This window comes from Phocoena phocoena, chromosome 5, assembly GCF_963924675.1.
Source record: "Phocoena phocoena chromosome 5, mPhoPho1.1, whole genome shotgun sequence".
In the NCBI taxonomy this organism is placed as follows: Eukaryota; Metazoa; Chordata; class Mammalia; order Artiodactyla; family Phocoenidae; genus Phocoena; species Phocoena phocoena.
The window spans coordinates 3,654,382-3,676,548 of NC_089223.1; positions in this window are offsets into that span (position 1 = coordinate 3,654,382).

A 22,167-nucleotide genomic window follows, 5' to 3' on the forward strand; every position below is an offset into this window, starting at 1 on the left:
TCCAGTAACTAAGAGAAGAGACCAAGACTATCACATGTCAATCTGATTTGCCTTTGTTGAAGTTAAGAAAGAATTGACTACTAAATATAACCATGTTTTAACATGTTTCTATTTAAAGTCCAAAATCTGATAAGTAAAGATAAAGTAACATGTCTTATGGTTGCGAATACCAAAGTGTCCTAGAAATGATCCCTTTAGTTTAAAAAAAGATGTGTCATATTGATTTCCCTGGTGGTGCAGTGGTTGAGAGTCTGCCTGCCGGTGCAGGGGACACGGGTTCGTGCCCCGGTCCGGGAGGATCCCACATGCTGCAGAGTGGCTGGGCCTGTGAGCCCTCGCCGCTGAGCCTGCGCATCCGGAGCCTGTGCTCCGCATTCTTCAAAATTATTTATGCAAATCATTTTAAAACTATGAAATAAATCTTGAAAATGCTATAGTGACAAGAATTTAAACCAGCCCTTTGGAAGGAGAGTATTTTATACCACTTAAAAAAAAGAAGCTTATGGTTGATTGTAAACTTCCTTTGGAGACATAAACAATATTTTTCAATTTGATTTCCTTTATCATCACTGACTCAGAAATCAATTCTGCATGTGTAACCTATTAAACATGAGGTGATGTTTAAACAAAGAGGCTCAAAGTTACTACTGGAGTGGAAAGAGGGGTTGAACACTTGATGCTGTACGAGAAGCAGAGTTAAACTCCTGTGTGATGTGCAATCCATTTACCTTTCAAGTCAATCATGGAGTAATTCTTTCTGCCAGGAATAATTTAACACAGCAAAGAACTCCAGCCTCTAAAACACACGCACACAAAAAATATCTAGAGATGAAAGAACACTGAACCATTTGGGTAAGGTGTTGTCATTCATTTCTTGGTGAGAGGAAACTGGGGATTTGTATTAGATATCACCTAAGTGGTAACCTGAGTGCTCAGGAAACCTGATGCTCCAGGCCCAGACTCAGAGATTCTGACTCCATATTGTGACAAATGTATAAAAACTATGGAATCTTTACAAGTCTTATGTCTCTTTGGATACTGTTATATTTCACCTAAACTCAAGAACTGAAGTTATTTTCCACAAGCAAAGGACTGACGTGGATGCAAATATGTTGTGAAGATCTTTTACAGGTGGAATTTGGAAACACACGTGTTTAACACGTGGTGCAAGCAATTATATATTGCCTCCAAACAGACAGACCTGTGGGTAGGTTATGACAACAGATGGTCTTTTCACCTAAAGACATTAATCTTAAGGAAAAGAAAGCATTCATCAGTTATACTGAGCAGGTAGCACTTTCCTGATATCTCGGTCCCCTGGTTGCCACCTGCAGAGCAAAAACGAATTGAATTTTCCTTAGAATGCTCTTATGACAGCAAAATGAAAACTGGTCAACTAAAACCGAACGGTTAAAAAGAATGTAAATCCAACGCATCGCCGATTTACCGCGTTGAGTTTCCTAGTCCTGATTGGGTTATTTCGGATATTAATTTGAAAATGAGCTCATATTTGTTATCTTTTGTTTTACAGATAAGGATACTGAAACCAGGGATAAAGCTCAGAGGGAAAGGTGACAAGAATCCAAGATTTCTAGTATTTTGCCTTAATTTTTAATTTTATGAGGAAATCTAATTTCAAAGGTCCTTTCCTTATAAAAACTGAAGGTCATACGTTTTTGGTGGTCCAAACCACACTGTCTGCCTAATCACTCTTCTCACCAGCTTTGTTGTCAAGATACGGTAGAAAGACCATTGGTGTAGAAAAATGGTTAAGTTGTGGGGATTCTGTCGCTGACTCATGGTTTTCTAAAGGTTAGTGTGACGGTTATTTACTATCTACTCCCTGCTGGAGGAGATTGCACACTAAATTTCAGACTTTGGGCAGGAAGGCAATAGAGAGAAACGCCTAAGGGACTCACTAGAGGGGAATGAGAAGGTAGGAAGAGGAAAGAAGAGACTACCTATTTTCAGTTTTTAATAAGTGTTGTTCCAGAGCATGGACACGGCTGCTTCATGCGCCACTTTCTTTGGGCACTTCCAGCACCAGCTGTGCTGCAGCCCCTCAGAGAGACGAGGACCAAACCATTCCATCACCGTCAATGGATCCAAGCTCTCATTTCACGTTCCCACCCCCAGCCCTCCTACCAATCTGTCTAAGCCCCAGCTATGTAGAGGGAGAGTCTCCAGTCCTGCAGGTAGAAGTTGCTGCCTCCTGCAGTCACTCTATCTGGGGTATCTCACATGCAGAAAAAGATTAACTCAGCAGGCCTGGAGTGCTCAAACCCTGCACAGTCACGGGAAGGGACTGGCCCTTGGCTACCTCCAGAGATGGGTTCTGAGCACTTGGAATATTCTGCCTGATAAGATTATTTGCTTATGTCTGAGGTCTTAGAGCATGAGACAACTGTTTGATCAGATAGTCTATGCTAACATTGTGATTTGGGGTAAACACTTGTTTTTGTATGTCTGAGGCTATGGGGCTTGAGGTACCAGTTGGATTAGATAGTCTATGCTAACAATGTGATTTGTAACAAATGCCTGTTTTTGCTCTGGGATGCTAAAGCCTGAGCAGCTGAGGTGAGTCACTGCCTGCCTGCTTGCCTGCCTGACTCCCTAAAAATCCTTGTACACAAGGTGATGCCGAAAACTCGGCCTCTGTGCACTGGTGCCGAATCAAATCTTGGAGACGGAGTCTTGGGTGAAGTAGAAAGAATAGCTTTATTGCTTTGCCAGGCAAATGGGGACACAGTGGGCCTGTGCCCTGAAAAACTGTGTGTCCCAACCCGGGAGGATTTGGTGAGGAGTTTTATAGCAATGGTTCAAGGGTGGGGTTGCTGATAAGGACCAGGGTGTGTGCAGGGCCTGCGCTCCTTTAATCTGGTCTCAGGTGGTCCCCTGATGAGCTTCTTGAGGTTATCAAACTGACCTTCTCTGGAATTAAGAGTGCTTCATTAAGTAGTTAACATCTTCCATTTGTTGGGGGTTTTATTATAGCTCTGTAAAGAGCTCAAAGGTATTGTTCTGTGTATTCCTTAAAAAGGAACCAGGACCCTGCCCCCAGGCTGCACTGTTGTTTCTTCGCTGCCCCTCCCTTGTCTCTGCATACCCTCCCTTCCCCGATTAGCAACTGTTCGATTCTGCTCTTTGGAACTCAGGGAAGATCATGGAGGCTGGAGTCTATTTCCTACAAGCAAGAAACTGGGGACACAGAAAGGCTTCTCCGCCCAGGAGCCCCACAGGGTCCTGTTGGATTTCACAGGGCTTGGTGAGCTTCCTTGCCCATGTTGTCACTTCACTACTGGGAGGATGAAGTGTGTTTGTGTGATCTCACTGGGAGAGGACACATGGAAAAGTGTGCCTGGTTTCTCCTGGACTTCACTTCGTCTTTTCCCCTTGCTAATTTTAATCTGTATTCTTCTACTGTTTGTAACCATGAGAATAACGGCTTTCCTGAATTCTGTGAATTGTTCTGCTGAGTGTGGTCCTGGGGACACCTGACACCCCTCAACTTCTTGTTTCCTCTGTCAGCCTTGATAACATCTGTGTGACAAAGCTTTGAATTAAGTATCCACTCTGTTTGAAATACTTTGAATGTTTTCTATTCTCCTTATTGGACATTGACTGATAAACGGCAAATTAATTAGCGTCTTCAGTGCACAATTCCTTATAGACTTAGTGAATGACCTGTAAGTGATCATCTCTATGAGTCTGTGCCTCCTTCCCCAGAAATAATTTTTTCTCTCTTTCTCACTGTCTGGGGCATGGGACATTTATGTCTCAAAGAAAAATCACTTTTAGTATTTTCTTATTCCATCTTCTAAGAGAGAAGGTTACATTATCTCCTAAACTAATATAACAGAACCCAGCTCTTCAATCCAAATTTCAGAATTGTTATTTCAGATACCTCCTCTTTTAATTTTTCTCCAACCTTCTTGAGGTATAACTGTATATATTTAAAGTGTACACACGATGGTTTGATATAAGTATAATCTGTGAAATGATTACCACAATCAGGTTAATTAACACATCCATCACCTTACATAGTTACCTTCTTTTGCACGTGTGTGGTATGGACACTTAAGATCCTCCCTCTTAGCAAATTTCAAGTGTACAGTACAGTATTATTAATTATAGTCACCATGCTGTATGTTAGACCCGCAGCACTTATTCACTTTATAACTGAAGGCTTGAACTGTATGACCAGCATCTCCTCATTTCCCCCACCCCAGCCTCTGATAGGCTCTTTCTACTCTTTGTTTCTGTGAGTTTGCTTTTTTTAGATTTCACACGTGAGTGAGGTTATACAGTGTTTCCTTTCTCTGTCTGGCTTATTTCACTTCACATAATGCCCTCCAGGTTCATCCATGTTGTTGCAAAAGGCAGGAATTCCTTCTTTCTCATGGCTAAATATAGTAATATTCCATTTTGTGTGGAATCACATCTTCTTTATCCATTCATCCATCAGTAGGTACTTAGGTTGTTTCCATATCTTTGATATTCTGAGTAATATTACATGGGAGTGCAGATATCGCTTCGAGATACTGATTTTGTTTTCTTGGGGTATATGTCTTTTTATTGTGGTGATGGTTTCATTTGCTATTGTTGTACTGCACCCTGCAGACCTACAAGCCCTGTGCATGCCCAGCTTCGAGAATGAAGAAAGAGCCCAGAGTCAGCAACTGAGACATCAGTGGTTTAATGGATGGGGGACCTTACACGTCTGAAGCAAGGTCCTGGAGTGCATGGTGGGCAGGACATGGTGTCAGTCTTTGCTCCGGGGGAATGAGGAGATTGCCAGTTACAGGGGAATTGATGTCAGGTTGCCTTATCGGTTACCACGGAAACCAGCAGAGTGGCATGCCCCTCACTGCTCCTTTGAGAAGAGCAATCATTAACTGGGGCCTGGGGAAGGCACAGAGGAAGGTCAGTCATGTGAGTAGGTGTAGGTGAAGCAGGCACTGGTCGGGCAGGGGATGGACAGAGAGCAAGAGGACAGCCACCTTGAATGGCCTGACCATACATCTATGCAGAAGCCTTTTAGTTTGATGTAGTCCCACTTGTTTATTTTTGCTTTGGTTGCCCTTGCCAATCTAAAACCTTACCCCCTATGTTTTCTTCCAGGAGTTTTATGGTTTCCATCCTTCTGTTCGGGTTTTTGATCAATTTTGAGTTGATTTTTGTGTGTGGTGTAAGATAAAGGTCCATTTTCATTCTTTGGTGTGTGGATTTTCCCGTCCCTTTACTTTCTGTGTCCTTAAATCTGAATTGAGTCTTTTGTAGGCAACATACAGTTAGGTCTTTTTTTAAATTCTTTGATCCATTCTAGATCTTTTGTTTGGAAAATTTAATCTATTTATATCGAAGGTAAGGACTTACTAATGCCAACTTAATAATTGCTTTGTGGCTGTTTTGTAGTCCTTTGCTTCTTTCTTTCTCTCTGTTGTCTTTCTTTGTGAATTAACAACTTTCCAGAATTTTATGTGTTGATTCCCTTCTCCTTATCTTTTGTGTATCTACTGTAGGTTTTTGTTTTGTGATTACTGTGAGGCTTACATATAACATCTTACAGTTATAATAGTCTATTTTAAGCTGACAACAACTTAACTTTGATAGAATACAAAATTCTACCATTTTACTTCCCTTCCACACACAAACATTTTATATTTTGTTGTCACAACTTAATATTTTTATGTTGTGTATTCATCAACAAATTATTGTAGCTGTAGTTATTTTAATACTTTAGTCCTTTAATCTTCATATTACAAATAAGTGATTAATACACCACCATGTTACACTGTTAGAATACTCTGAATTTGACTATGTGCTTACTTTTAACAGTGTGTTTTATTTTTTCAGATGTTTTCATGTTATTAGTTAGTGTCCTTTCTTTTCAGTGTGAATAACTCCTTTCAGTATTTCTTGTAAGTCAGGTCTAGTGGTGATGAACTTCCTCAGCTTCTGTTTGTCTGGGAAAGTCTTTATATCTCTTAAATTTCTGAAGTAAAATTTTACCAAGTAAAGCATTCTTAGTTGGCATTTTTTCCTGCAATTTGAATATGTCATTTCATTCTCTCCTGGCCTCCAAGTTTTCTGCTAACAGTCTTATGGGGATTTCCTTCTACACGAGGAATGTTTCATTCTTGCTGTTTTAAAAATTATCTCTGTTTTTGATTTTTGAGTATTATTATGTCTTGAAGAAAACTTCCTTGGGCTGAATCTATTTTGGGACCTGTGCACTTCAAGAACTTGGAAGTCCCAATGCTTCCTCAGATTTGGGATGTTCTCACACATTATTTTTTTTTAAGTAAGATTTTTCTCCTTTCTACCTTCCCTCTCCTTTTGGGACTTTGATAATGCGTAAATTATTTTACTTAATGGTATCCCATACTTCACATAAGCTTTCTTAACTATTTTTTAATTACTTTTTGTTGTTCTCCTCTGACTGGATAATTTCAAATGACCTGTTTTTGAGTTCATACATTGTTCTTTTGTCTGATCAAGTCTGTTGATTCTATTACATTTTTCATTTCATTCATCGTATTCTTCACCTTCAGATTTTCTGTTTGGTTCTTTATATGATTTCTATCTCTCCATTAAACTTTTTGTTTTGTTCATGTATTGTTTTCCTGATTTTGTCAAATTGTCTTTCTGTGGTTTCCTCATAGGCCACAGACCTTCCTTTAAACAATTATTTTTAATTTTTACCAAACAAATCACAGATATCCATTCCTTTGGAGTTGATTACTGGATGATTATTGTGTTCCTTTGGTGGCATCGTATTTCTTTGAGTTATCATATTTTTGGAAGTCTTGTGTTGCTGTCTTTGCATTTGAAGAAATCGTCACCTCCTCAAGTCTTTACTAATAGGCTTTGGAAGAGAAAAAACTTCTGTCACCCTTGCTAGGAATTCTGAGGCTTTCTGTATCTTTCCTGTGGGTATGCCTGCCCCATGCTCTGTTCCCTTTTCATGGGGTATTGTTAAACTTGCACGCCTTCCTGAGATCCTGTAAAGTCAGGCCAATTACTGAAAGCCTCCCATTTGCTTCCTCCAGAGTGGTGCTAAATTCTCAAGTTTGTGTGCTGTCTCCCAACCCTGCAGAGTGGGGCTGGTTTTATGTGTATACTAACTACCTGTCTGCAAAGGCTCATAGTCACAGTTCCCAAGGCTGTGCACAGGAAGCTAGCCAGGAGGTGCATGGGTGATCATTTGGGATGTTGGGGGTGCCCTTGAGCCAGTGTTGGGGGATCTCAAGGTGAAGCCACCCCAGAGGCTCATGGGCAGGCTTCTGGGTGAACTCCAAGAAGTACTTAGCAGCTTACGCATCTCTTCCATGTCCTCTGAGCGCTCTGGCGGCTGCTACCTTAGCCTTTTCTCACCCCCGTCGTGCAGCTCATCTCCGTGCTCCAGATGGAGCAGAAGAGAAGTGGGCCTCTTGGGCAGCCTCCTGCATGGTTGTGGAAGCCGGGCACTCAAGCACATGCCCTGACTTTACCACGTGGGCGAAATGGCGGGCTGAGAGGTTCTGTCTTTGCACAAGTTAAGTCAATACGTTTAATCTTTTATATAAAATTCAGGTTTCTCATTGTTTAATGTGAACTTTTAGAACTCAACAGTGTTAATGTTAGAGTTAAGAATAAAATCCTTAATTAGTTTAAGTGGGTAGATGACCTTCTGGGGGCAGAGATGAGGCACAAGCCTGGGAGCAGGGTGATGCAAGTACAGTGAAACGGTCCCTCTTTCCCTCTTCAGTGCATACAGTCTTGAATCTTTTTGTTCCAGTGGTGTGCTGGAGCTTCTCCACTGGACTCTTAGACTTCCACAAAGGTACTCTGACCCATAGGCAATTGTCAAAACTGGAGTTCTTTGTGGGCAAAATGGTAGGAAACTCCTATTCTGCTGTCTTGCTGATTTCTTCACCCTCCAGATACCTCCTGTTTTTAAAATTTTGGTAAAATAGAATGCAAGCATGGTGTTTGGAGTTAGATCTTTCACTTATATTGCGAAATTGAAATATTCATTTACTCCCTATAGGTTTCAGTTTTCTTGTGCTTAAAACGGTTACTTTGCAGAGTTATTGAGAGAATTAAATAAAATAGTATGTGATAAAAGCTTTTTATAAAATAGATATTCATAAATTAACTTATGACCATTATTTTAAAAGTGAATGTAGCTCAGTTGTTGAGAATACCGGCTATGGAGTTAAATAGATGTGTTTACAAATTCTGTTGTAAGAATTGGATGACATCTTGATGATAACCTGTCAAGCATTAAAGCCAGGTACAGAGTTGCTGTTCAATAAATGGTGAATTATCATTATTATATTTTTTGACAATTGCTCTAGGTTCTGTACCTTCATGTGTAGAATTGTTGTTTCCTATATCTTTTTTCAAGTGAAAATTCAGCTGCCCCATTTCTGCCACTAAAAGATCATCTACCCACTTAGATTAACTAAGGATTTCCTTCTTAACCACAAGAGTAACACTGCTGAGTCATAAAAGGCTCACACTAAACCATCTAAAATGTTAGTTTTTATATTAAAGATAAAACTTGTCTTGAAATAATTTCCCCCTTAGGTAAACTTCAAAATTCTTGATAATTTGGGGAAAAGGCCATTTTTTTTTCTTCCTGACAGTGAAGGGTTTACAATTTGTATTTGGGCAGATCAGAAATGTCAAGTTGCTAAGTTTTCCAAGTAAAGTGAAAAGCAACAATTTTTACTGTTGATTTCATTCATTTTTTTCATGTATATTTTTAAAATGATTTTCATTTTACAGATGGTACTATTAATGCACGAAGAGCACAATTTGTTTGTCAAAGATTTAGCGGCAGGTTTGTTTATAAACTATGAAAAACACAGTTGGATGTTTTGTAACATTACCTTTTGTTGGGAAACAAATATGATATAATCTATAGTGAGACAGATGCTGAAGGCATAATTTTAGCTTTACTGACATACTTTTTTTGTTCATGTGAAATCAGTGATGTATAAAACTACCATAATGCCTTAGTTATAATTAAAAGGACCAGTGGTCTACAGTATTACTATTCGTAGTTGTAGTTAAGAGTCCAAAGAACTAAGGGCTCAAAGATGAAATCAATGGAGAAAATAGAAAAACAAAAAAGCAGCTCTGGATAATAGGTAGGAAAAAGGTACTAACTATATACCAGACATGGTGTTGGGTGTACACATTAAAAGGCAATTACAGTCGTTTAGATTAGAATAAGGATATGGATGGCTTAGACTAGGCTAGTAGCCCTGATGGTCCTAAAAAGGAGTGAGAATCTGAATCTATTTTGAAAGGTGAAATTGAATTGGATGTGGATTGTCAGGAAAAAGAGGTGACTCTAGTATGACTACAAGTTTTGTTTTGCATTATAAACTGGAAGGATTGGGTTGCCATTTGCCCAAGGGTAGACAAGACAGGGAGAAGAACAATTTGGGGATGGAGTGGAAATCTGTATTACAATTTTGAAAACATTAAATAGTTATTGAAATCGTTATTTGGTAAGCCATTAGATATTTGAGTCCAAAACTAAAAGAGATGTAGGAAGGAGACATAAATTTGAGAGTTATCATACAGATTGCTTTTAAAGCCATGAAACAGGAGAGATTATAGGTTGAGAATGGTCAAATGGAAAAAAATAAAGAAGAGATTCAACAACTGAGGTTGAGGGTTACGCAAAGGTTTAGAGTTAAGTAATAAGAGAAATCCAAAAGGAGATGAGCAACAGTAACCACATGTGAAAGGTTACAGAAAGTCCAGGAGAAAGTAACATATAATAAGCCTATGAGAAAATAGCCTAGCTAAAATGATATTCTGTAAAAGTTTCTGTACATCTCATTTTCCTACTCTTGTTGCCTAAGATTATATACTCAATCTTAAGGTGACACATCTGTTCATAACAATAACTGATTGAGTTCTTCAAATTTGGATTTGATGAATATGAATAAGAACAGACAGGCGTTTGTTGAGAAAGACTGAATGCATATTATTTATGATAACTGTATACATTATACTTAGATGACCTCAGTAACTGTCACTATGCCATGAGGCTTTGTATCAATATTCAGTGCCTTTTTACTAGTAACTAGTGAAAACTATTCTACAGTTTTCAGTAATGAGGTTGATTTTTGTCTTTTAAAGGGCCTCTTCCTCTCACTTAACATATTCATTAATCTGCATCGAAAAATTTGTATCCCTTAATTGATATAGAGATTATTCTCCCTCCAATGGGCTCTACCGGATACTGGCTGATGCGTCTGGATTGCAACTGGTAATACCTTGGTTTCTTCCTATTGTAGCACAACCATATAACCTTGTTTTTTGTTTTTATTTCTTTCGTATATGCTTCTACATTCTGCTGGTCAGTGCCAGGGAGGAATTTTGACCTTCTCTGGCTAAAAAGTAAATTTCTGATTGGAATGTGAGCTAAGTTGTAATTCCTTTCATTGGGCAGAAATTTGCTAATATATTTCCTACATTGCAAAGTTAAATTTACTCCCTGTTTGTAAGTTCAGTGAGTTTAGAGTTTTCAAACACATCATTGTTGATATCACAGAGGAAACACCAGAATATCCAACTGGTGAATGCAACACCATAATCCAAGACTTGCCTTATATCAAAGTCCACGTCCTTCCTGCTGCCACGGGATGACTCCAGCATGCTTCTACCTGCCCACAGCTGGGCCAGGAGGCAGCTAGGAGAGAGACAAACAAATTCACTCAATACACCCAAGTGGTGGTGATTTCAGTCAAAATTCATCGGCTTACATGGCTACTCCTGTGAAAGCATAAGTGCTCAAAGACGATTTTCCCTAATCCTATGATTATGAGTCTATGCTCCATTTCTTATGCAACTCGTATGGGAAAATACTCAACTGAGCAATTTTCTTACCATCGCCACTGTCTTGCCAACCTGAGGAGATATAATCATTCCTCAAATACTGCTGATCCTGCTTTTATAATATACAACACGAGTCAATCTACTAGTCAATATATGGCACTTTCTAAAGGCTAACGATTATAGTATAAGGTGAGAGAGCTTCTTTCCTAGAAGGAGGGAATGATGAACATTTAATTGCAGAAAAGCCAAAGATCACTGAGTCCTATATCTTAATTTGGCCCGTGAGGAAATTTAAATAGAGTCAAGCTACTCACTAAACCCAGGCATTCTGACTCTTGTTTTTACTACATACTTTTAAAAAAATATTTTAATTTTATGGGAGTATAGTTGATTTACAATGTTGTGTTAGTTTCAGGTGTACAGCAAAGTAACTCAGTTATACGTATACATATATTCATTCTTTTTTAGATTCTTTTCTCACATAGGTTATCACAGAATATTGGGTAGAGTTCCCTGTGCTCTACAGCAGGTCCTTGTTGGTTATTTATCTTATATAGTGTGCGTGTGTTCAACCCAAGCTCCTGATCTATCCTCCCACACCACGTTTCCCCTTTGGTAACCGTAAGTTTGTTTTTGATATCTGTAAGTTTGCCTCTGTTTTGTAAATAAGTTCATTTGTATCTTTTTTAAAGTTAGATTCCAGATATAAGTGATATCACATGGTATTTGTCTTTGTCTGACTTACTTCACTCAGTATGATAATCGCTAGATCCATCCATGTTGCTGCAAATGGCGTTATTTCATTCTTTTTTATGGCTGATTTACTACATACTTTGAGTAGCGTGACAGACAAAAACGTATGTTCATCCGATTCTATTTCATATGACTTTTCCTTGGGCACATGGAAAACCACACTTCCTGGTTTGTTAAGCAGATCCGATGACTATTTTTGACAAATGAGTCATGAGCATACAGGACATTTGTCACTCCTGGTCTGGAGCAATGGGAACTGGCTGTGCGCTTATTCAGACTTTCTCTTCCTTTGCAGTAGTGTCTTGAAACAATCCACTTTTTGAGCTGACAGAGCCACAAGACTGAAGCAATCTGCATTCCTGCTGCTTGAGTGAAGCTTTTTTATGCTTTGGTGAGTGAGAAAAAACTTTGGTTGTATTAAGCCACTGAGATTTGGGGTTGTTCGCTACCCAAGGAAAAGCCTATTCTATCCCAACTAATTCAGGTACTTAAAGATGCAAAGGGAAAGCCATATCTTTGTGACTGCTGGAGTCATGGGGATTTATAAAAATCAAAGCACTGACTTAAAGCCGGATGCAAATAGGCAGTCTTGCAAACTGGGGAAAAATTATTATAAATTGAAGGCAAGCTCCGTGGGGCCTGGTACCTCTGCTTTGACATGAAATACTTTTTATTGCCTTTTAGATTTACTTCATCTTCTCCTGCAACTCCAATGTCACATTTAGGAAAGGAGAAATGCATATTAGAGGCATAAAAATAGAAATCTCTCCTTGAGTAGATACCACCTGCTCTAGGCGGAGTCTCTCCTTTTCTTTTCAATTTTAGCAAAGTACATTTGACAAGATTTTTCTGTCTGCGGAACGCTGTCAATGAGAGAAGAGGATCTGCTTTATTCTGGGGAAATGCTATTAGTCATGAGAGTCACAGATCAGCAGCAGTGTAACAAGGTAATGCAGGAGAATCAAATGATACCTGTGGACTAGCACAGTGATTAAAGAATGCATCATTGGCTCTTCGAGAATTTTATGGCTCTCTGTGAAATAATTTAAGTGTACAGAGGTATAGATTTTTAGTTTGAAAGTGCTTCTATGTATAGCAAACTGAACTATACATACATACATACATATAAACATAATTAATAATTTAAGGATAGTTTGATAACACAGAAAACTATTGTCATGTTGTGACCTTGGTCAAAATATATTGGCTTTAATTCGCCTCGGCTGTGGGAACACAGATTATTAAAGAGCTGTTTTCCTTGAAATTGTGTCTCTGGCAGAAGATGACTATTGACTACACAGTTAGACAAACTAAATAACTGAGATTTGTGTTTTAAAAAGTATTTCAAAGTTTTATAAGATTGCTAGCTCGAGATAACTGGAACCTATCTGTGGTGTATTCACAACATGTTCATGTCTCTTGAATGGATTTGCATGCCAATCATCTCAAGTAACTCTACTTTTAACTGACTGTTTTTCTCTGGGGAAACAATGTAATTAAAATGTGGTGCTACCCGTGTTTGAAAAAATAGACAAGATGACTTGTATGTTATTTTAATTAGTGAATATATTTTTATATATTTCTGCAGTGTACTATACATGTGTGTTATGTAGTTAAATGAATGAAAGGACACCTGGAACACTCTGAATGTCCTTAAAAAGTGCGTACATATTCTTTAAATTGAGACACATTTGTAAAAAAAAAAAAATTGCTGAATGTTTGTGTTCCCCCAAATCCATACGTTAAAATCCTAAACCCCAAAGAGGATGGTGTTAAGAGGTGGAAACTTTTGGAGATGCTTATGTCTTGCGAGTGGAATCCTCATGAATGGATCAGTGTTCATCTAGAAGAGACCCCGCAGGACTCCCTAATCCCTTCCACCACTGAGGACACAGTGAACAGGTGGCAGCTGTGAGCCAGGAGGAAGATCTTCACCAGAACATGACCAGGCTGATGCCTTGACCTCAGACTTCTCGCCACCAGAGCTGTGAGAAATAAACTTCTGTTGTTTAGGAGCTACCCAGTCTATGCTATTTCATTACAGCAGTCCGAATGGACAAAGAAAATAACATTTTACAGAATTCTGTGAACATCTTTCTTCCCAAAACAAGATCTGGACACAGACCTTATGAAAATTAATCTTCTGCCTTTTAATAATGTTCTAGAGATTCCATCTTCATCTTGGAACCGTCTTGGGTTGATGAAATATGAAAAGGATTTAAAGCTAGCCTAACACTCCTCTCCACTAAAAAAGTGCTCACTTCTAAGATGGAAGCACTGTTGTAGAATGAATTATTGGTCTCAATTCTTTACTCCTCCCCGTATCCATGTCCTTTGCTATGTAAATTTGCAGTCGACTCCACAAACAGTAGATTATAGTTCTCTATACTTTGAATTAGGATTCTTCCACATAACCTGCTTTGGTCAATGGCAAACTAGTGTATGGGACACAAGCAGGGGTTTTAAATGTATCACCATGAGGGGGTACTTCCTTTTGTGTCTCTTCAATCACTTGGAGAAAAACCATGTCTTTCCTGGGCCGCTGGTCTAAGAAGGGAGAGAGGCATGCAGAACAGATGCAAACTCTCAGATCTGCAGTGTTCAGTGCACAGCTGTGACAGCTGGCACAGAGCCAGCCACTCTACCCAGGAGAATAAGTGTTGCATTGTTTTAAGCCACGGACTGGTAGGGTCGTTTTGTCATGCAACGTTATTGCAATAACCAATGCTTGATAAATTCAGGGATGCCACAGTTTTTAAGAAATTAGCACTGGACCACTTATCTGGGATAAGTTGGAAATTCCTAAGATGCCAGAGAATTTACTATCATTTCTTAGTACTGTATTTTCATGTATGAACCTAGAGGGCACTATTTTAAAAGGTCATGTTCTTTTTATTATTTTTGCTCATAAGTGCCAACATCTACTTCCTGTTATTTTAGACATGGATTCTTTTATGCCTTGATACTTGAGACCTGCAAATCTTCTCCAACTTTTTAAAGTGCCTAATAGGACTTTAAAAAACTCCCATAAACTTTTGAAATATCTGGATTTCATTACCTGTCCTTTGACTTAAGACACCCATCTCATTCCTTTAGTCTTATATTACTAGATACTAGCTAAACTTGAATCTGCCCATTGCCCTGCTATGACATAAAGGCACCATATAGGTCTAGTACTAGTACTATAATTTCTTACATTCCTTAAAATTGAAACCCTTCAAATTATCAGGTGGATATCTGGCCACATCACCTGGTGATTTTTAAACATCTATATTTCTTTTCATTTTATCCAGATCTCATCATACATACCGCAGTAGATAATCTGTTGCTTATAAGACATTTCTGGTCTAGGTCTTAGTATACAATCTAAGATGTTATATAGTTCAAATGTTTATAAGTCATAAAGGTGGCTCTAGGATGATTAAACAACAAAACTGCTAAAATAACCTGATAATTTTAACATTAGAAGAAGTGTAGATAAAGTGGATCCAAGAAGAGAAAAAAGGGACTAAAGTGATCAAAGTCAGACGAGCAATGCTTGCCATCTGTCTTCCAGATTTACTATGGCACACCTTATGACTAACTCGTGGGTTTATGTGGGATTTTATTGTGAGAATCACTCTAAGATGTGTAACGTGAGCAAACGGAAAAGCAGAGGTCTATCCAAACGCATTTGAGCTATAGTCCTATCGTGAAAGCTGGCTTGTTTACAGATTTTTGATTCTTGTCAGGGGAAATCCCGGCAGCAAGAATCCGAAAACACTATAAATTTATTTCACTTTACACAAAGCTTTTCTTTAACAAAATATGATATATAACTATACAACTTTACTTTGCGGTATAACTTTAAATAATTTCAATCAAATATAGGTATATTTCAATAATTCCAGTATATGAACTTTGTGTGTTTGCACATTTTTAATCATCAGAGGCAGTTTCTAAAATCATTACATAGTATATTTAAAAACAGTAAATTGAACATGGGCGGTTACTTTGAGAATGCAGAGAAATATGGATCACCTTAGGGCCATGCGTGTTATAGAACCAGTCACTACTTTAAGCTCTAACTAAACACAATTATGATTTTGTTTGGGATCTTTTGTTTCTCTAAGAAATTAATGGTTGATATTTAATGAATGTTTATAGAAAAGTAAGATATTTACAGTCTTTTTAAAAATTGTTTTCCTCAGGGGTGGTGGTGGGATGAATTGGGAGATTGCGATTGACATATATACACTAATACGTATAAAATGGATAACTAATAAGAACCTGCTGTATAAAAAAAAATAAAATTCAAAAATTCAAAAAAAAATGTTTTCCTACAATTTTTTTAAAGACAATTTTTTTAGAGCAGTGATAAGATCACAGCAAAATAAAGTGGAAGTGACAGAGATTTCCCATATATGTACCCCCTACCCTCACACATTCACAGCCTCCCCCATTATTGACATCCCCACCACATGCTACATTTGTTACAACTGATGAACGTACACTGACACATCATTATTATCCCAAGGTCAAAGTTTACCTTCACGTTCGTTCTTGGGGTTGTACATCCTAGGAATTTGCACAAATGTATGATGACATATAGCTATGATTCCAACATCATACAGGCAGTGTTTCCACTGCCCTAAAATGCTCTGTACTCCCCTAGTCATCTTTCTTCCTGCACCTAACCCCTAGCAACCACTGATCTTATTACTGTCTCAATTTTGCCTTTCCCAGAGTGTCATATTGTTGGAATCATAAAATATGTAGTCTTTTCAGATTGGCTTCTTTCATTTACTAATATGCATTCGGGCCGATCCATATCTTTTCAAAACTTGTTCATTTTTTTGTGATGAACAATATTCCATTGTCTGGATGTACCATGGTTTATTGATTCCTTCACCTATTGAAGGGCATCTTAGTTAACTCCAAGTTTTTGTGTGAATAAAACTTCTATCAACATCTGTATGCAGGTGTTTGTGTGGACCTAAGTTTTCAGCTCTTTTGGATAAATATCAAGGAGCATGATGGCAGGATTACATGGCAAGAGATATTTCAGTTTTGTAGAAAACTGCTGAATTGTCTCCCAAAGTGGCTGTACCATTCTGCATTCCCACCAGCAATGAATGAGCGTTCCTGTTGCTCGACATCCTGGCTAGCATTTGGTGTTGTCAGTGTTCCAGATTTTGGCCAATCTAGTAGGTGTGTAGTGATCTCTCACCTTTTTAATTTTCGTTTCCCTAATGACATATCGTGTGGAGCACCTCTCCATATGCTTATTAGCCACGTATGTATCTTTTTTGATGAAGTGTCTGTTGACATCTTTGTCCTACTTTAGTTGTGTGATTTGTTTTCTTCTTGTTAAGTGTAAAAGTTCTTTGTATATTTTGAACAACAGTTCTTTATCAGATGTCTTTTGCAAATATCTCCCAGTCTGTGGCTTGATTGTTTATCACAGAGCAGAAGTTTTAATTAATTCCAGCTTATCAATTATTTCTTTCATAGATCGTGTCTCTCATATTGCATCTAAAAAGGCATCTCCATACCCAAAGTCGTCTAGGATTTCTCCTAAGTTATCTGCTAGGAGTTTTATAGTTTTGAGCTTTACATTTAGGTCTGTGATCCATTTTGAGTTAATTTTGTGAAGGTTGTAAGATGTTTGTATAGATTGTTTTTTTCTGCATGTGAATGTCCAGGTTTTCAAGTACCATTTTTTGAAAAGGTTATTTTTTCTCCATTGCACTGCCTTTATTCCTTTGTTAAAGATCATTTGAATATATTTATGTGGATGTATTTCTGAGGTCTATATTCTCTTCTGTTGATCTATTTGTCTATCATTTTGCTATTACCACACTGTCTTGATTACTATAGTAAGTCTTGAAGTCAGACAGTGTCAGTCCTCCAACTTTGTTCTTCCTCTTCAATATTGTATCAGCTACTCTAGGTGTTTTTTGCTTCTCCATATTACCTTGATAATCAGTTCCTTAATATCCACAAAATAACTTGCTGAGGCTTTGTTTGGGATTGTATTGGCTATATAGATCAAGTTGGTAAGAATTGAAAACTTAGTAATAATGAGTCACCTTATCTGTGAACATGAAATATATTGCTATTTATCTAGATCTCCTTTCATCAAGAGTTTTATACCTTTCCTCATATAGATCTTGTACATATTTTTAAAAATTTACACCTAAGTATTTTTGGGGTGGGTATTAATGTAAATGGAATTATACTTTTAATTTCAAACTCCACTTGTTCATTGTTGGTATATAGGAAAGTAATTAAGTTCTGTAACTTAACCTTGTATCCTGTAACCTTACTTTAATTGCTTATTAGTTCCAGCAGTTTGTGTGTGGATTCTTTTGGATTTTCCACATGGATGACCATATCGTTCGTGAACAAAGACAGATTTATTCCTTACTTCCCAGTCTATATACTGTATATTTCTTTGTCTTGTTGCATTAGCCAGTAGTTCCACTGTGGTGTTGAAAGAGAGAAATTTTCAGTCATTATTGTTTCAAATATTTTTCTTTTCCTTTCTCTCTCTTCTCCTTCTGGTATTCCCATTATGGGTATTTTACACCATTTTTAGTTGTCTCACAGTCCTTGGAAATGTGTGTGTTATTTTTTTCTTTTTTTAGTCATTTCTTCTCTTTTCAATTGTGGAGGCACCTCAAACTCAGAGAATCTTTTCTTGGCTGTGTCTAGTCTACTCATAAACCCAACAAAGGCATTCCTTATTTTTGTTGCAGTGTTTTTGATCTCCAGTGTTTATTTATTTATTTTTAGGATTTCCATCTTCCTACGTACATCACACATCTGATCTTGCACACTGCCTTTTTTACCCACTAGAACCCTGAGCGTAGTACTCAAAGTTGTTTTAAATTCTTTAACTGGTGATTCCAAAATCCCTGTCATGTCTGGCTCTGATGCTTACTCTTTCTCTTCAAATTATGCTTTTGGCCTTTTGTTTGCCTTGTAATTCTATTTGGATTGTCAAGCATGGTATACTGGGTAAAAGGAACTGCTGTAAATAGGCCTTTAATAATGTGGCAGCAAGGTCCGGGGGAGGGATGTGTTTGTTCTATAGTTCCGTAATTAGATCTTCTTTTAGTGGACCTGTGCCTCTTGACTGTGAACTTCACAAATGCTCCTCAGTCTTTCCCCTCCTTAGGTAGGACAGGATGGCTAGAACAAGCTGGAGTTGAGTATTTCCCTTTTTCCAGGTCTGTTATGTTCTGATAATACCCCAACTGGTTAGGGTTTGGTTAGCTAGCTTGTCCTGAAAGGAGACATTAAGAACAGCATGCTCTTGTGATACACCATAGGAAATAGAATATATATATGTATAATTGAGTCACTTTGCTGTACAGCAGAAATCAATACACCAGTGTAAATCAACTGTACTTCAATAAAATGAAAAAAAAAAAAAAAACCAGAATGCTCTCATATATTTATAAACAGCTTCTTTTTCCCTCCTTCATTGGAAGTATGAGGACACTTTTCTCCTATATTTACTGTGGGAATCTGGTCAAGATCCTTGAGGTAAATCTCACAATATTGTGAAAGTCCCACAACTCCCCCTTGGAGTTTTGAACTCTCAGAAGTGTCTGCACTTTGCTTCTAGCAATTGGTTAATTGCAATATAGGTTTTCCTACCCCAGCACTGGTTCCCATGACAGTTTCTGCTTGTGCCTCTCTGCTCTAGTAAACTGGGATTCCCTGTCTTGGCCTGTCTGTCTCTCCAATCTTACAGGCACTGTTTTTCCCTTCACCCTCCCCTCTCTAACAGATCCAAGAAGAGTTGTTGATTTTTCCGTCTGTTTAGCTTTTACTTGTTATTATGATGGAGTGGCAACTTCCAAGCTCTTTACATATGGAACCCTGTTTACATACTCTTCAAATGCAATATTACACTGAAATATTATATCTGTATATAAATGGGCACAGATATATACATAAAGTGAATGTACCTCTTTAATCAGCATCTAGGTCAAGAAACAAAACATTACTAGCATCCCAGAAACTCCTTGCATGTACCTTTCCAGTAACTCAGTAACTACATCTTCACTGAGAGTAACCACTATTAACAGAGTACTTCTTTTTTTTTTTTTTTTTCCTCTCTGGGTGGCTTGAGGGATTTTAATTCCCTACCAGGTATGGAATCCAGGGCCCCAGCAGTGAGTATGCCAAGTCCTAACCACTGTACTGCCAGGGAATTCCCCAGAAGTACTTTTTTTTTTTTAAAATCATTTCAAAAATCAAATTTTCTGAAGTTTACTTTTCCAGCAAGCAAAGAATCTCTTTATTTTACAGAAAGGGACTGAGGGAGTATGTTAGGGTTTGCTAGTACATTTTACTTTATTATTTTCCCATTGTGGTGTTATTTTTTAAAATACCCCAAATTCTTCTGCACTCCTCCCATCAAAAAAAGGCAGAATCTGTGTTTCCTCCTTTTGAATCTGAATGACTTTTGACTATGGAGGAGGAGACACTAAGTACCTCTGAGGCCATATAGAATAGAGCTTCTATTTAATTGTCTTGGGGGGTTTACACTAACCTACAGTCACCAGCCTCTGAGAAAGCCAAGTAGCCACATGAAGAAGCCACGTGCAGATGTTACAGTCAACAGCACCAGATGCAGTTCCAGATGACAGCCATCACCACCTGCAGGATAAGTAAAGGAAGAAGCCTTTGTGATAATGCCAACCTCAGCCTCCATCTCACCATAAAAGCGTGTGAGACCCTGGGTGAGGGTCAACTAGCTGAGCACAGTCAATACTTAGAAACAAATAGTTATAATAAAATGGTAAATGTCTTTTATATCATTACTTCTTAGGGTAACCTGTTACACAGCAATAGTAACTGAACCAATTTTTGTACTTGAAAGTGCTGTAACAAAAACTTGCAACATGTGTAACTGGCTTTGGAACAAGAGAACAGCTGGAAGGGTGTTACAGAGTGTTTTAGTGAAAGCTTAAAGGGCCGTGAGGAGAGGATAAGCAGAAATCTAAAGGGATCAGGAGGGCATGGGGGCTCAAAGGAAAGCGATGAAATGTTTTGAGAAGCCAGAAGGAAGAGGACTTCATTTGGAAGAAAGTTTGGTGGACACTGTCATGTATGATAACATGGAAAATAGGAAATGTACCTAAGGACCTTGAAAGTCTAACAAAAATGTTATCCAGGCAGAATATTAAACATACCACATGGCTTTTTCTAGTTGAACACATTAAATGTGAGAATAGAGAGGCGAGAATAAAAGGAACTGCATAGTAAAATTTGAAAAAAAATCTAAAAAAGAGATAGAACCTCCTAAATTAAAAATACAATTCTTTTCCTCATTCCTTTCCAGATGGCAAAAATTCTCCAAGAAAAAAAGGAATAAAAAGCTTCCATGCCAAGATCACATCTAGAGCAAGACCTGTGAAGGCTTCAAAGAAATATGGAATGGTGCCTCAATGAAACCTTTAGAAAGATAAAAGACCTTTTATGAATCTTAAAGGCACGTGCAAATCCTCTTAGTAAACAACAGGGCTTCTAAGAATCTCAAGGCTCGTGTCCAATAGCGGTTTCATTGGGAGCTAAAGGTCCAGAAGGGCCTGTCTGGTAGTTATTTATGGTTGTACATTTTGTTTAAAGGAATGAACTGCTGTCGAATTTATAGAAAACCCACAAAGTTGTTAGGATATTGCTTCTCTTGGAAGCACCAAAAGAGAGAATAGAAAATTAAAATGTCTTTGGACCCTCGATGTTTCAGACAGAGAGTAGGCTGAGACTATTCAGTTCAATGTGTTTTCTCATGGAGAAAGGATGGATGACTCAGAGTGTTGCATCAAGAACTCAGAAAATGGAGCCACGATCCATGGAGAATCACTCCCAGGAAGCAGAACCAGGCTGTACCCAAGACCTGACAACGTGTGCCCAGCAGGTTTCAGTGTGTGCCCAGTCCATGGGACTATCCCATGCAGTCTGGTTTCCTCTTTTTGAACAGAGTGTTTATTGCTCTAATGCCTTAACACTTGCTTATTGGGTTTATGTAGGGAGGGCTAACTTGGTTTTTTTTAGTGGAGACTTTCAAGTGGAAAAAAATCTTATCAGAGAAGCTGTTTCCCCCCCAAAACAAACAAAAACCTCATCTCAACTTGATTTGACCTAGATGGCACGATTTTGAACCTAGAGCCCTGTCTGATGAGACATTTGACAAGTCTTAGAAAGGGGTTAAAAATTGAACTTTGAGTCTTATGAGATAATTCAGTCTGGTAGAATTATAGGAATTTAATTGATTTAGCACCTCCTTTTTCTGAGGGCCAAAATGCTTGCTGTGGAAGGAAGGATCATCAAATATATTAACTGATTTTGCATCATATAAGATGACAATTAACTTTTATATCATCTGAATTTCTCAATGTTTTAGGTAGGAAAAATGTGAATAACTCGTTGCCAGTGTGTAAATCATGACTGATCTATAATGTAGCCCCTGAATTCTTTAATACTGATCCCAGCAAGAGGTGGGGATCTTTGTTCTTTACCCTTGAATCTGGGTGGATTTTGACTATGGCAGGAGGAACACTGTACCATTTC